Raw genomic sequence first — 5,450 nt, 5'->3', positions numbered from 1 at the left:
ACATCCAACACACACATTTCCTTTTGGAAATCATTTTCTAAACCAAAACTCGACACGGCTCGGTAACGGCCATCCCAACCGTCCATGACCGCGGACGCGGCTATTCGAATAGTTTTAACTCTGCGAGTGTGCGCACTTTCCCCACAAGATCCGATAAATCCGCCGGGATCATCCCCGGTTCGCCATACGAAAGTATGCGGGTCTCGGATAATCGGTCGAAGCCTTTCGCCCATTCAACTTAGCAAGAGGTCCTACCCTATGGAGTATGTACCTCCCCGGCACCGTGGCAGCTCACCTCCTCTTGAGCGTGGCTCCACCGCCAAGCCGAGGAGACCCATAGTGTCTTCCGGACGGGTCAGCCCGAAGGCCTCCCGTTATACGATTGTCTCCAACTACGACAACCCGGACTCGGGGGTAACTGTACCCTTGTATAGTTGTGCGGTGCCTCATGCTAAGAAGAACAAACGTCAAGCTAAGCCCCGTGCCCACGTTGGAGTAGTGTGGTTGCGCGGGTTAATTGTTCCGGGCGAATACGGAGAACCATGTGTCGTTTTTCTCAAAAACCCAAGTCACACACACTTTCCTCTTTCCAACCATCTTTGTCAAGATCCTTTCCTTTCATAAACCATACGCTTGGGTAAGGTTGCCTAACCCAAGGTTTTCATAAAAAAATTACAACAAGGTAAACCTTGAGGGGTTCCCAACCTAAAGTTTCATGATGGAACTAAGACACCATATGGCCGTAATGATAGTTATCATGCCAAAAAGTAGTGGATATGGTGGAATTAAAATAGTCATACTTGCTTAAGGTAAGCATGTATGTTGACAACAAAAGAGGGGAAATATGTTCAGATTTGTGGTGCTAACCCAACCAACACTAAAGTAAGTGATGGTGATCAACAAAAATAGACATACATAAGGTGGTTAGGCATACCCATCTCAATTTGAGAGTATACCTAGTTTCATGATGTGACTACCACTATACTAACAAAGGAGTATAGTGTGAATTGTCAGGAGAGTTAACATGCTTAGGATAAGCATGCATAGGGACAACATAAGTAGGACGATTCAACAAGGGTCATGATGTTAATAATCATACCACTAAGAAGATGATAATATAAGTGGTCAAAGGGGGCATACATACTTAGGGTAAGCATGCATGAGATCGATAAGGGGTTCAACATACTCGAGAGTAAGTATGCATCGCATCAACAAGAGGAAATGATGCCAACCATCATACCTCTAATGGGTGCAAGAAGGGTGTCGAAAGGTCGACACACACAAGATAAGTGGGCATACCCATCACACTTAGAGGATATACCAAGATCATGATGATGACCACCAATCTACTAGACGGGGTTGTATGTGAGGTGTCAAAGAGGAATCAACATGCTCACGGTGAGCATGCTCCAACACATAAGTACAAACAACACAAGATAGATCAAGAGACAAGGATAACAACAAAGTAACCACAATATTTGATTCAACATTCAGAGATCAAGAGACGGCTTGCCTTGGTTGGCTTGTCCCTGGTCCTCTTCAAAACCTTCTCTAAAATCCTCCCCTTCAACTTCTCCCTCGTTCGTGTCTAGCGCCGCAAAAGTAAATAAATCAAACAATCAACACATAGCTCAAGAACCAAGGGTCAAGTAAAATAAACATGAAAATATGTAGGGAAGTTGTTTTACAGTAACAAATCATGGTTTGGATATTTTGAAAACAAAGTGATGGCAAGGATTTGAATAAGTCAAAGAAATTTTAATTACATCATTGCATGTGTCACACATACACTCACTAACAGAGACAAAATTTCATGAACAGAGACTAATTGTATTTTTAATAGATGGACAGTAACAAATCAAGATTAACACAATTGAATTCATACAAGAACATTAATTTTTAAATTTTAGGAATTAGAAATACTAAACAATAACCAGTGATCATGTTTAATACCTTAAAAATCGTACAAAAATCCTAAAAATATGGGTCCAGTGTCATTGGAAAGATAATGAAATTTCTGATCTAATTCAATTGGTTTCACTTGATTTGAGTTTGTAAAAATGAAGTTATTATCATTTGAGTGCTACTGGTTTTTTAACTAAAAACAGAAATTTCAAAAAAAACATTAAGGGGTGGGAAAGCCTGGGCCACGCTGATTTGAATCGTGGGCCGGCCCAGTAGGGTTTCCAGGTTGGGGGGGTTGGTAATAAAGGGAAAAAAAAGAGAGGGAGGGGTGGGGGCCGGCGGCTGGGCCCGTTGCATGGGCCGATATGGCCATGTGGCCATGCAACTGCATGTCCCAGGAGGGTCGTGACCTGGTTCGTCGTCCTCCTCCGACCACGGACGCTCGCGGCGGACGGAAAAAGAAGGATGGGCGGCTAGGGGCGTACCGGCGGCGGGCGGGCGACGGCGAGGTCTGTTAGCATAATTCTGATCTTGGTTTGTTCCAGGTCAGCTCGTGTGTGTCGCATGAGTTAGTTTGGTTAGTTAGTTGCATGCATAGATAAAGGAGGTAGCTAGCGCAGCTGAAGAAGCCCAGGTCTTGCGGATGAGCAGCGATGGCTCGCGTTTGAAGGAGATTGGGTCACGAGGACGTGCGCGTGGTGAGCGCTCTGTGCGGGCAGATCGTGCGCGTGCTGAGGTGTGTGCGTGCGTGTAGTGGAGCAGGTCCTGTGTATAAGAACCTCCTGTGCATCGATGTAAACTGTGACGAGCAGAAAAGAAAAAGACTAGGGCGTTGGTGCGCCCACGGCGGCGTTCGTGCGCCGGCCGGGAAAATTTCTGCGTTGTCCGCTTCTTCTTCTACCTCGGTCTGTGCGAGAGAGAGAGGGCATCGGCGTTTGTCGCCGGAGGGACTGGTTCGGCGTGTGTCGCCGAGGCCAGCCCCAACATGTGGTATCAGAGCCTCATGGTTCGAGGCCGTGGCGCGTGGTCAGTCCGCGACGAGCACGGCGGATGCCGGAGGCGGCGCGCTGTGACGCCGTACGTGCGGCGAGCGTGGAAGCCCCGGAGGCGCTGCGTGGTGGCCGCGGCTGCGTGGCGGCATGGAGGTGCTGTGCTGCGGCTGAGGCTGCAGCGGCGCAGCACAACGGCCATGGAGCATGGCCATGCCGTGCGTGCAGGAGCGCGGCGTCCGTGGCGGACCTGCGTGGTGGCGCAGAGAGTGCGGTGGCGCGGCGTGGCTGGGCGGCGTGGAGGAGAAGCCGTTCGTGCGGCGGGTGAGGCAGCTCGAGCGGCCACGTTGCTTGCGTCAGGGCGCGGCATGTGCGTGAGCCGAGGGCGTGCGGATCATCGGAGGAGAACGCGTTCAGCGGAGCGCAGGACGGCTGCGTCGATCATGTCAGTGCGTGATCGTGTGCGCGAGCCGGGGCGTGCAGGGCGTGGCGTCATCGAGGAGCTCGGCGTGCGTCGCCGAGGAGCTCGACGTGTGTCGCTGCATCGGCGTAGGTCGCCGGGGATGGAGAAGACGGCGGTGTCGCCGGAGACGAAGAAAGGGTGTTTCTGGCCGACGTCAACAGTCGTCTTTTGTAGTTCAGAATTAGGGGGAGTTTGTTAGCATAATTCTGATCTTGGTTTGTTCCAGGTCAGCTCGTGTGTGTCGCATGAGTTAGTTTGGTTAGTTAGTTCCATGCATAGATAAAGGAGGTAGCTAGCGCAGCTGAAGAAGCCCAGGTCTTGCGGATGAGCAGCGATGGCTCGCGTTTGAAGGAGATTGGGTCACGAGGACGTGCGCGTGGTGAGCGCTCTGTGCGGGCAGATCGTGCGCGTGCTGAGGTGTGTGCGTGCGTGTAGTGGAGCAGGTCCTGTGTATAAGAACCTCCTGTGCATCGATGTAAACTGTGACGAGCACAAAAGAAAAAGACTAGGGCGTTGGTGCGCCCACGGCGGCGTTCGTGCGCCGGCCGGGAAAATTTCTGCGTTGTCCGCTTCTTCTTCTACCTCGGTCTGTGCGAGAGAGAGAGGGCATCGGCGTTTGTCGCCGGAGGGGCTGGTTCGGCGTGTGTCGCCGAGGCCAGCCCCAACAAGGTCGAGACGGGCGGCGGCGGCGAGGGCGTCCAAGGGCGAGTCCAGGGGCTTCCTCCACTCCAACATCAGCCGCTCCCCTGCTCCTCCTCCGTCGGCGTTCCCGGTCAAGTGATGATGGCGGTGGACTCCGGCGACCCTGGATGAAACGAAGGCGCGCGTCAGGGCGTGTAGAGAGTGGTGAGTGGAATAGAATAGAAGGGGAGGAAAAAGGGGCCGGGGCGATGTCCACTCCACCCGTCACCAACGCGGTGACCACCGATGGTGGTGACCATGCCGGCGTGCAGCTGCCAGGGGGGCTGTCTGGAGCTCTCTGCGCGGGCTCTGGGAGGTGGGAGAGGTGGTGGGGTGTGGAGAAGAGAGTGCAGGGGCGGGGCCTTTTATAGGCCAGCGGGGTGCATGGGTGGCGGATTTGGCCAACGGGAGGGTGAGCGTGCGGCGGCAGCGACCAATGGAGAGGCGAGGGCTGACGTAGGTGCGGTGCTAGAGGGTGACGTTAGGGCGCTGGCGTCAGCAGAGGGTCAGCAGGCGCGGGAAGAAGGAAAAGATCGAGCGGGCAGAAGGTTTGGCACGGGCGTGCCCGTTCTCTGCGTGGTTTAGGTTTCTGGCTCTTTGCCTCTTGGGCCTTCGGTATGATTCACTTTGGAGAGGAAGGGAGGGTCCAGGGAGAGGGTGCTGGGTCGGTGCTAGGTTGGTTCATGCGTGCGTGGACGAGCGCACCCTGGATGGTCGATACAGAGTGTCGGGCACATGTCCGAGCATGCGTCTACCTTTGTGTTCTGGGCTGTTCATGTGTTGTCGCAGGTCCGGGTTGTGTGTATCAGATGAGCTCCCAGGGAAAGGCACAATTTTTTTAATCAAAACAAGGACTCTGGTATTTCCTCTTCTTTCTCCTTCTAGTTGCTAAACACGTGAAATAGAGCGGCTGCAAGGATGCTCATGATAGAGAGAGAGAGATGAGAGCGATCTAGTTGGGAGAATGAGAGAAGGTAGAGTGCAAGCTTTGGACTGGAAAATACTATGCCAAATTTTATCCAATTTTTTTTTGTTTGAAAAGGATTCTAGATTTTTGACAAATGAGGTATATTTCTTTTAGTGCAACCGCGATGAAAAGATGTGGTGCACTACTTCACAAGCTTTGGAATTTTTATGAAAGGGTTAGGTCCTCTCTTACAGCATATAGCCGGAAAAATATATATAATGGAGATTTTTTTTTTTGAAGAAGAAGAATTTGAAAATAACCAAGATGATCTTTTGACAAGTTATGCCCTTTGCCCAAATATGGTCTTTGCATAAATTTTTCTAAAGAAAAGCTTGATGTATGCATGATAGAACCATCATTTCAATGCATTAAGTGAAAAGGGAAAAAAATACCTTTGTAAAGATTATTTTTGGAAAACTAATGAGGTATTATTCCTCCCACTCAC

Source organism: Lolium rigidum, chromosome 4 (genome assembly GCF_022539505.1).
Source record: "Lolium rigidum isolate FL_2022 chromosome 4, APGP_CSIRO_Lrig_0.1, whole genome shotgun sequence".
In the NCBI taxonomy this organism is placed as follows: Eukaryota; Viridiplantae; Streptophyta; class Magnoliopsida; order Poales; family Poaceae; genus Lolium; species Lolium rigidum.
Note: the sequence above shows the minus strand (reverse complement) of the source record.